This window comes from Suricata suricatta, chromosome 9 (assembly GCF_006229205.1).
Source record: "Suricata suricatta isolate VVHF042 chromosome 9, meerkat_22Aug2017_6uvM2_HiC, whole genome shotgun sequence".
Lineage (NCBI taxonomy): Eukaryota > Metazoa > Chordata > Mammalia > Carnivora > Herpestidae > Suricata > Suricata suricatta.
In genome coordinates, this window is record NC_043708.1 from 105560260 (window position 1) to 105577513 (window position 17254).

At 50.3% G+C, this 17254-nt stretch overlaps 1 long non-coding RNA gene across 1 annotated transcript in view; it reads left to right on the forward strand.

Annotated features, from left to right (window-relative positions):
• Positions 1-13613: 13613 nt before the first annotated feature.
• Positions 13614-17254, forward strand: part of LOC115302601 — an 18383-nt gene continuing 14742 nt past the window's right edge. The window contains exons 1-2 of the long non-coding RNA XR_003913553.1: positions 13614-13718; positions 14747-15008. This is a non-coding gene — a long non-coding RNA (uncharacterized LOC115302601). The remainder of the gene's footprint in view (positions 13719-14746; positions 15009-17254) is intronic.

The window sequence follows — 17254 nt, forward strand, 5'->3', positions numbered from 1 at the left end:
TGAATTTCAGATAAAAAGGGAATAATTTTTTTAGTATAAACGCATCCCAAAGAGTACGCGGAATATACTTATACTAAAAAATTACTCATTGTGTCTTGAAATTCAAGTTTAACTGGGTGTCCTATATTTTTATTTGCTAAATCTGGCAACCCTAGCCTGGAAGCCCCCCAAAGACACAAATAGGTTGGAATGAAGGATGGAAAAAGATATTCTATGCAAATTGAGACCAAAATAGAGCTGAGTGGCTATACATACTAATATCAGACAAAATAAGTCTTTAACTCAAAATTTGTTACCAGGGGCGCCTGGTTGCTCAGTCATTTGGGCATCTGACTCTTGATTTCAGCTCAGGTCATGATCTTGCATTTCCTGGGTTCGAGTCCTGTATCAGGTTCTGCACTGATAGTGTGGAGCCTGCTTGGGACTCTCTTCCTCCCTCTCTCTCAGTTTCTCACCCACTTGTGATCTCTCTCTCTCTCTTTCTTTCTCAAAATAAATAAATAAATAAACAAAGCAATGTTGTTACCAGAGATGAGGATATTGTATATTCATAAAAGGGCCAATCCAACAAGAAGATAGAACAATATAAGCTAAGGTGCATTTAGCAACAGAGCCGCAAAATATATGAAGCAGACACTGACCAAATTAAAGGAAGAAATAGACAGTTCTACAAGAATAATAGAAGACTTGGGGGGTCCTAGGGGGCTCAGTCGGTTAAGTGTTTGACTTTGGCTCAGGTCATGATCTCACGGTTCATGGGTTCGAGCCCCACATCAGGCTCTGTGCTGACAGCTCTGAGCCTGGAGCCTGCTTCAGATCCTGTGTCTCCCTCTCTCTCTGTCCCCAGCTCATGCTCTGTTTCTGTCTCAATAATAAATTAAAACATAAAAAAAGTTTTTAAAAAAAGAATCATAGAAGACTTAATACCCCACTTTCAATCATGCCTAGAACAGCTAGAAGGAAGATCAATCAGGAAATAAAGGACTTGAACAGAGCTATAAACTAAACAGACCTGAAACACATATACAGAGCATTCCACCCACAACAGCGAATCTGCATTCTCCTCCAGTACTCACGGAACGTTCTCCAGGATAGAGTACATGTTAGGTCACAAAACAAGTCTCAGTGAATCTTAGACATTTAAATCATCCATACTATCTTCTCTGACCACAATGAAATGAAAGTAGAAACCTACAAAGAAGGAAAACTGGAAAATTCACATCTATGTGGAAATTAAACAAAACACTCTAAAGTAACAATGAGTCAAAGAAAAAAATCACAAGGGAGATGAAAACAGTAGAAAATACTTTGATACAATAAAAACAAACACACAACATACCAGAACTTCTAGGATTCAGGGAAAGCAGTGCATGGAGGGAAATTTGTACCTGTAAATGCCTATATTATGAAAGGAGAAACTTCTCAAATCAGGAATTTAACTTTATACTTTAAGAAACTAGAAAAAAAGCGGCTGCTGGTGGCTCAGTAAGTCCATGAGGCTCTTGATCTTGGGGTTGTGAGTTCGAACCCCACATTGGGTGTACAGATTACTTGAAAACAAGGGACACTTGGGTGGCTAAGTTGATTGAGCTTCCGACTGTGACTCAGGTCATGATCTCATTGTTCTGGAATTCGAGCCCCATGTTGGATTCTGTGCTGACAGCTCAGAGACTGGAGCCTCCTTTGGATTCTGTGTCTCCTTCTCTCTCTGTTCCTCCCCTGCTTGTACTCTGTCTCTCAAAAAATAACTAAACATAAAAAAAATTTTTAAGTATCTGACTCTTGATTTTGGCTCAGGACATGATCTCACAGTTCTTGGATCAAGCCCTGAGTTGGGCTCTGCACTGACAGCATGGAGCCTGCTTCGGATTCTCTCTTTCCCTCTCTCTTTCTGCCCTATCTCTGTTCTGGCGCTCTCCTCTCTCTCTCAAAAATAAATAAATAAACGTTTTTTAAAAAGGTTATAAGAATATGAACAATTGGGGCATCTGGGTGGCTCAGTCAGTTGAGTGTCCGACGTCAGCTCAGGTCATGGTCCCAGAGTTCATGGGTTCGAGCCCCACGTCAGGCTCTGTGCTGACAGCTAGCTCAGAGCCTGGAGCCTGTCTTTGGATCCTGTCTCTCCCTCTCTCTCTGTCCCTCCCCTACTGGCACTGTCTGTCTGTCTCTCTCTCAAAAAAAAGAAATAAAACATAATAAAAATTTTAAAAAGAATATAAACAATTAACTATATGCCAAAAAACTGGACGACCTAGATGAAATGAACAAATTTCTAGAAAGACACAAACTACCAAACTTGGCTCAAGACGAAAATGAAAATCTGAACAGGACTATGAGAAGTAAAGAGATTGAGTCAATAATGAAAAATCTCCCAACAAAGCAAAGCCCTGACCTGAATGGCCTCCCTGGTGAATTCTAACCAATCATTTAAGGAAGAATCAACACCGGTCTTTCTTAAACTTCCAAAAAATAGAAGAGGTAGGAACATTTCTAACTCATTCTGTGAGGGCAGCATTATCCTTATACCAAATCCAGATGAAGATGTTATAAGAAAGCTACGGGTCAATATTCCTTAAGAACATTAGATGGTCTAAGTTCTAAATAATTGCTGTATTTATTGTTAAATGTGTGCGTGGATCGGGGTGTATTGTAAGTCAGCATTTTTTTGCTTGCTTACCCTTTAATAAACAGTGTTTTCAACATGTGAGTCAACACGGAGAACCTCCAATCAGGCAGCAGGTCCTGTATATGTAAGCTTCCACGTAAGATTGTTGGGAGAACAATCTAATTACAGCAAGGTCTTTCAAACCTCTCATAGTTTGTGTCTCAGTAGATTCAAAATCATCAGTGACCACAGGGTCCCTTGTCAAAATAAAGAAATAGCACGTGAGTCCCTCCATTCTGTCGTCTTTCTAATGGCTCAAATCACATCAATATTCTCTAGCTTTCAGTCATTTTCTCTGATTTTTGGAGAAGAGAAACTTCAGGTTTCACCAAACAGAGTGAAAATTCTCTGGCGAAGGTACTTTGCTGGAAATTTTTGACTATTGAAACATTTGTAAACCACGGTAATCAACTAAAGAAACAAAGATAGAAATACATTGCAATTTCTACATTTTGTTGTGAAATCATCTCTACCAAATTGATCCTTGTATTTGAACTTCCTTATTTGTAGATCTGTTGCCTCATGTGGAAGGAAGTCTTCGAGGGTAAGACTAATAATTGCTCTTTGGTGACTTATGAGCAAAGATGAGTGGACAAGTATGACTCTAGTGTCATGAATATGATTCGGGAAGATCGATTTAGACAGATTTACATATTTGCAGAAGCTGTGGTGTGATTATTTGCTACTATAACAGACTAGTAAAAAGATACAAGTTTTCTCTATTTTCAAAAATATATTAATGTAACTAAAAAGTGTTAATCATTGCTATTTTCATTTTTTCATACCTATATTTTTAAAATTTTTATTGGCATGAATATATATATGTATATATTTATATAGCTTTAAAACCCACTTTTAGGGGTGCCTGAGTGGCTCAGTCGGTTAAGCGTCTGACGTCAGCTCAGGTCATGATCTCGTGGTTTGTGGGTTCAAGCCCCGCATTGGGCTCTTTGCTGTCCGTGCGGAGTCTGTCCCCCTCTCTCTCTGCCCCTCCTCTGCTCGCACTGTCTCTCTCTCAAAAATAAACATTAAAAATAAAACAAATCATTTTTACTGTCTGCGTTTCTCTTCCAGGCATTTTTCTTACCTCTTTTATTGCAAGATCCTAGCTACAAGTAAGTTCGGTGCATCGGGGAAGGGATGCCACCCGCTCCCGGTGTCAGGTGCACTAGAAAGGGTCACCGCCTGGGAGACGCATGTGTCTATGGCCCAAAGACCAGGCTTGCCTGATGCTCCATGTCCGCCTCGCTGCCTTCTGGAACCTTCCTGCCCGGCGAGGAATAATACCTGCCGGGACACCCAGCCTGAGCTGACGGCTCCACAACGACCCCCCCCCCCCGCCCCCCGGCCTGGCTGCTCCCTCTACCATGTGCTTCTGGGCGCCGAGCCAGCAGGACGGCCGACCAGGGTGAGAGCAGAAGGGAGCTTTGCGGTGCTAATTGGTGCTAACGAATTCCTGCACCACCGAGAGAGGACAGCTGCACAGCTGCTAGCTTCGCGCTTTGCATCCTACAGTCCAGCAGCCCCTCCCCATGCCCTCTGTGCCCGCACACACGAGAAGGGTAGGAGGAAAGAGGGTGTTAGTATTAAAAACAGCACCTTTTCTGTGTCAGGGTCCTTCCTAAGCCCTCTCTTCACATATGCTACTCATTTAACCTTCACTATGAGGCAGGTGTTATTAGGAATCCCGAAATACAGTAGAGAAACAGCCAATATATTCTGAGCCCTTACTCTGTCCTGTCTCCATCCCAGGCCATATACAGACTTTGCCCCGCAGGTGGCTGCTGTCGATCATTGTCTCTCATGGAGGAGGAAATGGGCCCAGAAAGGTTAGGTACTTCAACCAAGGTCACACAGCCAGCAAGTAGCAGAGACAGGATTGGGACTCCGATGCGGCTGATTCTAAAGTCTTCTGCTCCTTACTGCCACCTAAAATGTCCTCTCTGGGGAGATCCACTTAAAAACCTGTTTGGATCCTGAGGATACGGGAGGTGCCAGTAGAGACACGGGCCATTCCCTCCCCTTCAGCCTCAGGTCACACCTGCAGGGAGTCAGCAATACTGCTGGACTTGCTTCTGGCCCTGGGGGCCTTGCTTCTCAAGGCGTCTGCTTCCCCTGCCCTCCACTGTGACCTGTGTCCTGGGGTGAACGTGGTAGGTGCCAGGCCCCTGGGGGCCCAGGTTTGGTCTCAGTGGGTCCCAAAAGGAACAGCTCAGCACAGTGTGCATTTCTCTCTCTCTCTCTCTCTCTCTCTCTCTCTTTCTCTCTCTCTCTCTCTCTCTTTCTCTCTCTCTCCCACTTGCTCACTCATGCCGGACTCCACTGACCTTGTAACAGCTCAAGGACCTGGGAGGTGGGTACGATGATGCAAAATATTCAATAAAAAACTCCACCCAGCTGATCCCCACACTCCTTCTTGGGTCTGACATTTCCTGTTCTTTGAATTCCATGCTTCAATTTTCTTATCTGAAAGTGGGCACAAAAACAGAGTTCTTATGAGAAATGAGATGGTGTACGTCACCCGCTTGAAAGGCTAATCCTGGCTCATGGTAAGTTCTAGAGAGAAGTTGGCTATGGTCAACAACAATAATAATATTGTTAGTATGAAGCCAGTCCCCAGGGATCAGGCAATGGGGCCAACCCCTGGAAGGCACGGGGTAAAAATGGAGGTTGCATACAAGCATTGGGCCTTCTAGAACCTTCTTTGCCCATTGACTGACTGGGTGATCCAGGGCAAGCTGCCTGTTCCCCACCCCGCCTGCTGCTCCCCCCTCTTCCTCCAATCCTATGCTTCAGTTTCTCACCTGCAAAATCAGGATGGTTGTAAGGATTAAATGAAATAATACGTATAGAGTGCTTAACACAGTGCCTAGACATCAATGTAGCTATTATCCTCATTACCACTAGTTGCTCTCTGAGACGTTGTCATGGGGACGGGAACAAAGAGCAAGTATTTTTTTTCTTGGTTTGTAACTAAGGACATGGGAACCCAAAAAGTCAAAATGACTGACCTGAACTCCACGGCCAATTTCTGGCAGAGCTTGGATTTAAGAACATAATTATCACCAGTTCCTCAGACCAATAAACTGACTCACTATATATAAACTGTCTGTGGGGCACAAGCTTGTTTATCCTAGCCTGAGACCTGGTCCTTTTGCCTCCTTTTTTTTTTTTTTTAATTTTTAAATGTTTATTCATTTTTGAGAGAGAGAAAGAGAGAGAGCATGAGCAGGGGAGGGGCAGAGAGAGAGGGAGACAGAATCTGAAGCAGGCGAACCCACAAACCCACAAACTGTAAGATCATGACCTGAGCTGAAGTCGGTCACTTAACTGACTGAGCCACTCAGGCGCCCCTTGCCTCCATTTTTTAAAAATAGATTTTTATTGGGGCCATTGGCACCGAGCTGCACATCGGGCTCTATGCTGTCAGCACAGAGCCTGCTTTGGACCCTCTGCCTCCCACCTCACCCCCGCTCCTTCTCACACTCCTTCTCTCTCAAAAATAAATCAATAAACACTTAAAATTATTTTTATTTTTTAGGGCAGTTTTAGGTCCAGCAAAATAGAGCAGAAAACACAGAATCCCCACATGCCCCTCCCCCCAACCCAGACAGCGCCTGTCTGTCAACACCTGTGCACACCAGAGTGGGACACTTGTCCCATCCCGTGAACCTACACGGACACGTCACTGTCGCCCCAAGGCCGTAGCTCACATCAGGGTTCCTGCTTGGTGTCGTTCAGTCTGTGAGCTTTGACAGATGTGTGACGTCATGTGTCCACCTCACAGGAGCGGACAGAATAATTTCACTGCTCTAAAGCGCTCTCTTCTCCTCGCCCCTTCAGCCCTGGCAACCTCTGAGCTCCACAGTTTTGCTTTTCCCAGGATGCCATATAGCTGGGATCCTACAGTATGTGGCCCTTTCAGATGGACTCCCTGCACTTGGTGATAGGCACGTAAGGTTTCTCTGTGTGTTTTTTTGGCTTGAGAGCTCATTTCTTTTCAGAGCTGAATAATGTTCCATTGTCTGGATGTACTGTTGAGGATTATCCATTCACCCACCCAAGGACATCTCGGTTACTCCCTCGTCTGGGCACTTAGGAACAGGGCTGTTCACTGCTCGAAACACCATGTGTAGGTGTTTGGGTCGATGTAGGTTTCCAACTCCTTTGGGTAAATGCTGAGGAGTATAATTGCTGGATCGTGTGGTAAGAGTCTCTTTAGTTTTATAAGGAACTGCCACACTGTCCTCCAAAGTGTGCCATCTTTCGTTTGTCCCAGCAAGGGACGAGAGTCCCTGTGGCTCCACACCCTCACCAGTGTTGGGTGTGGTCAGCGTTGGGGAGCTCTGCTCCCGTTTTGCAGGTGGGGAGACTGAGGAGCAGAGAGGTGAAGGCTTGGCCCGGGCGGTGATGGACTGTCCTCCCGCCCCCCCACTTCTCCCGGTGCACAAAACTCACACTGTGTAGGCTGAGGTGTCCTCTTTTGCTCAGGAGTCACTTTCCAGTGGGCTCTGCGCCCTTCCCAGCAGGCATGGGGCAGAGTGTCACCCTCTGGCGGTCACCTGAGCAAGCATCCTTGCAGACGTGATCCTGGAACCTGCAGGCCAGGCTGTTTCTCTCTCCCTCTGTGGATGGGTGGGCGGTGCTGGAGAAGAGCTGGCTGGCTTACACTTGGAAGTGAATTTGGACCCCGCCACGACCTAGCTGTGTGGCTGCCTTCAAGTCACTTACCCACCGAGACTTAGTTTTCACACCTGAAAAATGAGTGCCACTCCCTGGAGTTGTTGGTCGGTCAAAGAGGACTCTGCGTGCGTATCAAAGGACCCCCGGTGTCACAGCCATTACTTAGACCTTAAACTATCTGTATTCATTAGGAATACTGGTCTAGACACTTATTTTCTTGTGACGTCTTTGTCTGGATCTGGTGTCAGGGTAATTCTGGTCCCATAGAATGAGTTAGGGGCTACTGAGGGTCTTGACTGTGAAATTGTAAGACACTGGAAGAAACTTCCGGATGATGACTCATAAGTGGGTGTCCTCACATTGAGAAGACACCAGGGGCTAAGATGTTGGGGAAGATGCAAAGTGCCCACAAAGGTGGGCTGATTTGAAAGCCCAGGGCACCCCAATGAAGAAAGTCAGGACCCTTCCATGCTCTCCTTCCGTTGTCCCCTGGGGTTCAGCAGAGCTTGTGGAAGCCGGGCCTGTCCCAACTAAGCAGCAGGGAGGACAGGGAAGGACCTGTGTCCAAAAAGACAGAGGCCGATGTGGTACAGCAGAAAGGGACCAGGTAGGAGCCCCGCCAATCCAGAGATGCGTCTTATCTCCATCACGGCCTCGTGGGTTGACCTTGGGCTCCAACTCTCTGAACTTCCATTTCTTCGTCTATATACATAGATTTCCTCTAGGGCTGTGGTAAAGATAAATTGAGACAATGGACCTAAAGCAACCCGGCACACGGCAGGCTCCCGAAACTGGTCATCTGCGAATTCTTGACCTTGGGTCCCCAGGTCTGATGATGGCAGAAAACACTCATCTTCCCACCTCCAGGGGGTCCCTGGAAGGGACCTTTTGTCTTTTTGGAAGGAAGTTTGGTGGAAGAGTTAGAAATAAGGGGTTAGCACACCTGGTGGCGGGCACGCTCCAGGCTGTGGAAGAATTTGGGGATGGAGACCTGATGGTAAACATCTCTTTAAAAAACTGCCCAAGAACGTGTGCCCTGGCTTCTTCGTCAGCTTCTAGAGGAGTGCCCTGCAACAGCGCAGAATCCTCCCCGCACGCATCCTGCCTCGTGGGTCACTGTACCAGATTATGCAGCCTCACCCCCACCCTCTGCCTGGGCTTCTTATCTCCAGGCACCTGCAAGGCTCCCATCCTGGTCACCTCAAGGCTCCGCTCAAGTGTTGCTGTATCAGTTAGGTCTTCTCCCCTACCTGCCTATTACTCCTTACCTCGCTTCACACTCTTTAACCCCCTGACATGTAGTTCCCTGGTGATTGGCTCATTGTCAGTATCCCTGGCCTCACACCCACAGAATGAAACCATATGGGAGGCGAGGACATTGGCTTTTGTCCCTCCCGTCCCTTCCCTACCCTCTGCCCCCCACACAGTAGACGGTAGACACTAGGTTCCTGTTAAATATTTGTTGAATGAATCCTCAAGTTACTACCACTTTCTTGATGGAATAAGGGGTAATGGAATGGAGATAGCCCCAGGAGGAAGGTAAGATTTGGGGGGAAGGAGCCTGGGCCACATGGGCCACAGAGTGCGGACACCCAACTCCTCCTGTAAGAAGCCGTCCCAGGGCTAACCGTGGGAGTGGCCTCTTACACAAACTCATATGGCTGCAGTAAGTGACAGGCTCAGGCCCCCTGACCCACAGCCCAGCATCCTCTCCACCACCCAAGTCACCTTCACCGCTCTCTTTGAAAGCAGGTGCCACTGTCTTGGAGAGAAGCCCAGACCTGGGAGGAGCTTTGCTACTCAATGTGGTTTGCAGACAGCAGTAGCATCTGGGCGCTTTTAGAGATGCAGAACGTTCGCCCAGCCCCAGACCTACTGCACCAGAATCTGCATGTTGACAAGACGCCCAGGGGGTTCATTCGTGTCCGAGGAGCCCTGTCTTCACAGAATGAGGTACAAGAAGGCACTCCCAGCTTACCTACGGCAGCCGACCCACAAGTAACAGTCGAGCATGGAAGGCCAAGGCAGAGAGGGATAGAAAGAGGCACAAAACAAAATCCTTCCCAGGAGGGTGAAGACCTATGGGGGGCAGTACTGCCCACGCCTCGGTGGGGTGCCTTCTTCAAAACTTTTAAAATCCCTTGCTAGTTAGTGCCTGAGACCAGTCAGGACCTACAGTGCCCCCAGTGCAAGATGCCCGGGATCCTGGCCTGGACCCTGCCTGGGCCTCGGTCCCCCATTTGTCTCCTTCGGGTACGCTTTGGCCTTTCCCCCCCAGGCATGGGGTTGGCTAGATAACCCCCCACCAGGAGCTCCAGGACTCCTGGGAGCTGTCCCAGAGCCCTGTAACCAGCTCTCAGCTCCAAGAGGGGGGATGGGTGGGTGGATAGTTCCCACAACCTGGCTGCTGCTATTACTTCCGCAGGATGGCGGTCACGAGAGATCGGGCCACTGAAAAGGGGCTGCCCCACTGATTATGAGCAATTCCCGTGCAGATGCAGGACACGTTTGGGCTTCCAGGCTGCCATCACTCTGCTGCGGACGCTTGGGCTGGAGTCTTGTGTGTGAATCTGTGTGGTGACTCTGGCCCGTCCGTGATTTGACCGTGTCACCTCTGTCCTACAGCAGAGTGGCAGAGGTGGTAGTGAGCAACCTTGACCCTGGGGCCAAGCTCCATGGGCACCCGGGGCTTTTCTCCACCCCATTATGGTCTTCTGTGGCCTAAAGCATTTGTCATTTCCACCCTCGGTCAACTTATGGCCAGAAAACAAATGATCTTTCTCAGTCTCCCACGTATTGGGTAAGAATTGCATTTGTGAGCGTCATCAATAAAGCAGATGAAGACCCTTTGAGAAGGTACCGGAGGCCGGTATTTCTGGACAACACAATGGATGAAGTAGCATCATGAGTAACGATGCAACTGGCATGAAAGAAACAATAGCAGGAGCTGCAGATGTGAGCAGAGCCACACTGCTTTGATACTCCAGTTTTCAAGAACCACCACACTGTGAACAATAACAGAGTTCTTGCCTTTCTCTCGTGGTGCAAGATAAGGGATTAACCAGGAATGACATACTGGACGATAAAGAATAGGAATAGATGGTTGAATAGGAAAAGACGGTTTTTGGATTCTATTAGGAATCTTCATCTGCACTGACGGGAACAATAAACAAGTTCCTTTTCTCTACGCATTATTAGAAATCTTCATTGATAAGTCGCAGCGCCCCCTATGGGCCAAGAGTTGCATAGCACATTTAAAGTCATTGTTTATATATAGACCGCGATCGTCCCTGACACACAAATTTCCACAAGGCCCCACACTCACTAAGTCAGCTCTCCCAGGGGTGGAGATAAGCCTTGTTCTTGTGAACCAGAGTCAGAACATCTTGCAGAAGGCAGAGACCCTGGCGACCATCTGGTCTGAAGCCTGCTCTTTACAAAAGAGGCTGAAATGCAACAATGACACCTCGGGGTATTTAACATGGACAAGCTGGTGGGAAGGGGGAGGACAAGCTGGTAAAGGGAGAGGACAGAGTGTCTGGGTGACAAGGGATGTCTGCAGAATGAAAGGGATGTCTGCTGAGCCAGCCTGGAGGAGACTGGAGACGAGCATTCCTTGGGTGGTGGTAGGGGAACTAGGCGCCAAGGGGCAGAGTGAGCAGGACGGGGGGGGGGGGGGGGGGGGGGGGGGGGGGGGGGGGGGGGGGCAGGGGGAGGCACGGTCAGGGGCTGGTCTGTCTGGAGTATATCCGGGAAGGGCAGCTGGGCTGTAAGAGGATCTCTGAGACTTTCCTCTGCATCTCTGAGGCCCCACCTTTGCCCCACAAATTGAAGAGCTTCTCCCACACGTGGCAATCTGGATACATGCCTTTCTCATTCCTTGGTGCATCTTCGGGAGAGCCAAGGGGGGCTAACCCTGAGCGGGGCCTGGAGCCACCCCACCAAGTTTGCACACAGTTTCAAGCCAAAGCATGAAAGTCCAAAGCCACGGCCCCTCTCCGAAGCCTTTTCAGGCCGACTCCCCTCCCCTTCCTGCTGTCCGTGACATGCCTGTAATCTTGTCTTCGGTGGAAAGATTTTAAAGGCCTCTGGCTAAGATTTTGAAGCCCAAGTTAATATTCAAGTACGCTGCCTGAGAGACGGAAATGAAACACCCTTTTCTCAGCGGTTCTGCGTGGTAGGATGCCCACCACACTCTCTAGTGTAAATCAGTGCTTCTCAGGAACCCAGAAGACTTATTTAAACACACAAGTGCACTGCACCCCCAGAGTTTCCGCATCAGTAAGGCTGGTGTGGGACCCACACATCTGCATTTATAACCAGCTCCCGGGTGAAGCTGCTGCTGATCTGGGACCCGCACTTCGAGGAGAAGCACGGATGCAGGTGTTTCAAAGGTGAGATGCAAAAGGAGCTCAAGGCTGGAAATGTGGTTCCCAGGTCCCGGGTGCCTCTGGACAAGGAACTGCTCACTCCCTCTGTTGGTGGTTGGCGGCATGGCAGGGTTCTTTCCCCAAACATTTTTATCTTTACTTATTTTTTAAGTTCGCTTATTTATTTTGAAAGAGAGAACAAGTAGGGAAGGGGCAGAGAGAGGGAGAGAATCCCAGGCAGGCTCCGTGCTGTCAGCGCAGAGCCAGTTTCGGGTCCGAACCTATGAACCGTGAGACTGTGACCTGAGCCAAAGTGAGACACTTCACCAACGGAGCCACCCAGGCACCCCAAACATTCTTCCTCTTTAATAAATGTTTGCCAGTCGATAGTTCTCGAAGGGATGCATTTCTGTAATCTCATTCTGTAGATGAATAGACGGTGGCTTGGCTGGGCTATGGGGCTTTGGTAAGCCACACAATCACGTGTGGCAAAGCTTGAGCTTTGAACTCAGGCCTCCTGATTCCTTTCCCTGGACCCTGGAGGAGTCCTAACACACAAGCTACTCTGGTTGATCCATTGTCCCCAGCGCTGTTACTGAGATCCCATAACAGCTCTCTGGGGCCAGTGCGGTTATTACCTTCATGTTGGAGGAGAGGAGACCGAGGTATAATGAGGTCAAACAACAGCTCCGATCACACAGATTGTGTGCGGAGCCGGGATTTGAACCCACGCATCATGGCCCCAGAGCGCAGCACTTAACTGCTGCACGCGATGAAAGCAGGCAGTCTTTCTGGAGCACAGCTGCCTCTGGGCTGCACGTGCAGTGTCTGACAGGGAGCCCTGCCCAGGCAAGCCATCCTCCCTCCCCATGGCGAGACGTGCCTGTTAACCATCATGGCCCCAGAGAGATCTAGAAGAGAAGACGGGGGGGGGGGGGGGGGGGGGGGGGGGGGGGGGGGGGGGGGGGGGGGGGGGGGGGGGGAGCTGATCCCCGGCTTCCTCGCTGAGCCCTGTTATGCGGCCCCTTCTCTTTCATCCACTTCCGCACATCCCACATATACGCAGCACGCATGTGGACACACCCACCCATACACGCTCACACAAGCTCCCAGAGTGGGTCACAGGTGAAGAGCCTGTGGCCCAGGTGAGGGTGTCCCCAGCCAGGGACACAGATGTGCCTGCTTTCAGGAGGCTCACTGATCGACACCCTTCAGATATGGGGTGAAGGATGACACTGCAAATCAGAGCCCCCTGGCCAAAGTCAGCATTATGTGCGTTGTCTAGGGGCCATGGAGAAAGGGAGTGAGGGGCCAGGAGAGAGAGAGTGGGTGAGAGAGGATCAAGGCAGGGATAGGGACATAGAGACAAAAACACACACAGGGCAGGGGGCAGAGCTGGAGGACAGACGGGAGGAAGACGGAGCATGAATGTCCAGCGGAGGGAAGGAGAGAAGAGAGCCTCCAGTCAGGCATGAAGAGCAGTGGAAGGGGTGGGGGTGGAGGTGAAGGGCAGAGTGGGAAAGGGAGGCATGTGTGAGGTCCATTGCTGAAGAAGTGTGGGGAGGTCACAGACATGCAGATTCAAAGCATGGAAAGGTGGGGACAATGGAGACACGAGGTAGAGACAACCGGAACCGAGGTGGGTGGCGGGGGAGAGAGACTAGGGTGACAATGAAAAAGAGATAGGAAGGGAGAACTGGGAACCAGGAGAATGGTGCAGAGGGAAGAGCCGAAGTGACGTGCTGGAATCACCAAGAAAGAGAGCAGTCCCTGTCCTCAAGCAGCTTGTCCCCATGCAGGATGCCCAACACACAAACAGGAAATGACAAAACAATGCAAAAGTGCTGAAGGAAGCTCAGGGAGTATGGAAAGTAGCACAGAGGCTGGGCATCTGAATCATCCTGGTCATAGTCCAGGGAGACTTCCAGGAGGAGGCAACATCTGAGGAAAGAATGAGGAAGACTGATGAATGCTGAGCGGGAGAGATGGGGAAGAGTGTGGTGAGATAGGAAGCCTGGAGATTAAAGGGGTTGGAGCGTGCTTTGGAGGGCCCTGTTTGGGCATCGTCCTGAAGGCATCGGGGAGCTCCTGCTGGGTTTCAAGAAACCAGATCTGTGTGTGTTTCCTCTGGGGTGCATGGGCTGCCGGGTCGAGAATGATTGGTAGGCACAAGATAGGAGGCAGGAGGACCAGTCAGGGTGGCCCAAGCAAAATAAATCGCTGTACCGGGGCAGTAGTAGTGGGGACGGAGAGGAGGGGAAGGATTTGAGGGCCAGCGAGGTCTGCGGGGCCTTAGCACTGAGTACCCTGGAGGCAGATGGAATGTGTCTGTGTGTGGGGAGATGTCATGAAGGAGGCGGCCAGTGAGTGCAGGAGGAACACCCCCTTCCTCTGGGGCTCCATGGCTTTGGGAATCCCCTCTGCCCCCTGCCACAGCGCAGCACCCACCCATGGTCTGGGATGTGTCCCCACATCCATGGGCAAGGACCAAGCCCTTTTCATTCCATACAGTGGCACCCAACATGGCACCTGGGCAAATGAACACACTAGGCAGGGCGAGCCTGACGTTGACCCCTCACTCTGGGGTGCTGGGACCAGAGCCAAGGGGTTACTAAGGCAGAAGCTAAAGTGACGTCTGATTGGATTGGTGGAGCAGTTTATCCGGCATGCCCCATGTGTCAGCCATGCCTTGTGATTAGAAAGCCAGAACACGTGGTCGTAGCCCGTCCAAAGAGACAGGACAAATCTGCTTAGTTATGGTCATTATGACACAGTTTGAATCAGGCCGTCCTGCAGGTCATGTCAGGAGAGCCGCCTAGAGGAGGCACCATTGGAGCTGGGCTTTGAAAGATGAATAGGAGTTTGCCAGGCAGAGAAAGAAGGGTAGAGGCATCTGAGGGGAAGGAGAGAGCATCGTCTAAAGCATCGAGGCGCAGAAGAGTCTAGGGGAGACCAGAGCTGCTGCAGCTCTTATTTACTCCTGGATTTGCAGGACAATCCCTCAGTTTCCCCCGGCTTCCATCTGCAGCACAGTGTCTGGTCCCAGAAAGCTCAGACTTGAGCTGACAGCACTCCACATCAAGGAAGAGCTGGGGGTCTTTCCACGCTCTGCCCCAGGGCCTTCTCCAATTCGAAGCAAGCTGCTCAGGGGCAGCCCTCAAATAGTGAGGAAGGCGGCCTGTGGGTAAACTCTGTGCTGATTGACTCTTGGCAAGCAATCCCTGGGGAAACGGGGGCCCCCTGGCTGCCAGCAGTGACCTTGAGGACACACAACATAAAGCCAATTTCATGTGAGTGTTTCCTCCTTTCCAGTCTCACACCCACCCCTGCCCCACCCTCCTGTCCTACTTTCCGGGATCACCTTCCAATTAGACCACCGGTGTCCAACTCCTTTCTCAGGCTCTGCTTTAGGGGGGATCCAAACAAAGAGGGGCTGTGTTGCGGGAGACCTGGGGCAGGATGTTGTGGTATAGACAACCGCACTCCAGAAAACGCATTTCTGAGTATCTTCTTCGGGCCAAACCCACGGTTTGGCAAGTGGATGTGGAGTTCTTTGAGAGGGTCCTCGCGCTCCCAGCCCTCCGTCCTGACAGGGGAGATGAGACCAGAGGGTGAGCCACCAGCACCAGAGCGATCAGAAACGTTTTCTGTCTGCCTTTGGAGCGTGTCACGTGGGTTGTGGACAGCAGATTGATGTTCCTAATTACATTTGGCTCAAGCTGATATTAAGTATTTGTCTCATTCCCAGAGCCCGCAATGCTGGCGGATGGTGGGGAAGGTGCCAAGAGGCATGTTGGGTAGCTGAGGCTAACAATCTGGGATTTTACATATCCATGAGAGATAGAAGTGGAGAGTCACAGCCATGGGGGAAGGGTGACTGGTGTTCTTGAGTCGTCCTTTAACGGCTTCCAAGGACTGGAGGGGCCCTGGAAAGGTCTTGAGGTCCATCCTCCTGTCTTGAAGGCTGACCTACCCAAGACTATGGAGACAGGGAATGAGACCCATTTCTGAAGCAGGATAGCTAGATAAAATGCTTTTGTGGCTCTAATTTAAATTTCTTCTACTCAGGTCACAGGTTTATTTTGCTTGATTCATTGTTAATGGTGTTGCAGATTCACTGAGCACCTACTGTTTTCCCCAGGGATACGCAGTAAGAGAGCCACACCTTTGTGCTCAGGGCACTTGTCAGCTCACCGTCTACACGGACAGCAAGCTCAGGAGAATAGGACAAGGCACTCAGACCCAAGTGCAGCAAGGGGTGGGGACAAGGGCTGGAGTTGTCAAGGGTGCAGCAAGGATGTGGGGCCCTGAGGCATGGGTACTGTTTGGCTTAATGCATAAAAATGAGGAGGGCATTCTTGACACTTAAGCAATGGGGCCAAAGGCATGAGGTCCAACATGGAAACAGGAAGGGTGCACGTAGTGGCCTGAAGCAGCATCTGCTCCCCAAGAGAACTGGTAAGCCATTCAAACTCCTCACGGAGTGGAACCAGGACTAAGAGCTGTCCTCCCACCTTCCGGGACAAATAAGGAAGCAAGCATGACTGCGCCCTGGAATGCACAGAGCCAAGGCACAAGGCTGTGCTTGATCTAAAAAGCCTTCTGGGGGCCGCCTGCGTGGCTCAGTTGGGTAAGCAGCGATTCTTGGTTTCAGCTCAGGTCATGATCTCAGGGTTTGTGAGAGCCTCGAGTCTGATCACTCATCTAAATGAAGATGATAATTCCTTCCTCATACTCTTGCATGTAGGGTTATGGGAGGAAATGAAAATAAACATAGCAGGGCTATTCGCAAAGCACTCTACAGGCGCTGATTACCCTATTATTGCAGTAGTCTACTCAGTGGGCTTCCTGAAGGCAGGCAGCCCATCTCCCCTGTTCTTCCAGCACTTTCCACAGAGCAGGTGCCCCTACACCACTTGGTCCACTCGATCGTAGTTCATTACTTGCTACAATCATGGTGGAGCAGGAAGCCAGCATACCCGGGCTTGCAGAGGGAGGAGAGGGGTGCACGGAGATCCTTCCGCCTCCGTCTCCACTAACCCCTCCTCTCCTGAGTCTCAGCGGTTCAGGATCTGACGAAACCTGTTTGGCTCAGGTGCTTGGGAGGGGAAACCTGTTCTGCTCAGGTGCTCCAGAGGAGGGCCTCCCTTCGAGTGGTTGTCCCTCAAGTCCGTGGGCAGCCCCAGGACATGAGGTGACCCAGGTCAGGAGTAGTGCACCACGCAGGTCGCACCTGTGTTCCCCCAGAGCAGCGCTGCACCCAAGCTTAGTGTAGACACACCTAGGGCAGGGTTCGTCCAATCTCGAGAAGGCAGCTTTTATAACTAGGGGTTCCGTAGAGACCTTGTGGCGACGTGGACAAAGCGGACGCCAGGAGAAACGCCTGGAGCCAAGTGTGGCTGTGTGCCCTTGTCTAAGTCACTTCCCACCCTGGTCCTCAGTTTCTTCCTCCGTGAAGTTCCCTCCGGGCTGGCCAATGGCTGCGGGACTTAGGTTCAAAAGACTGCGACCAGGGCCCCATCCTGCGACCCGGAGC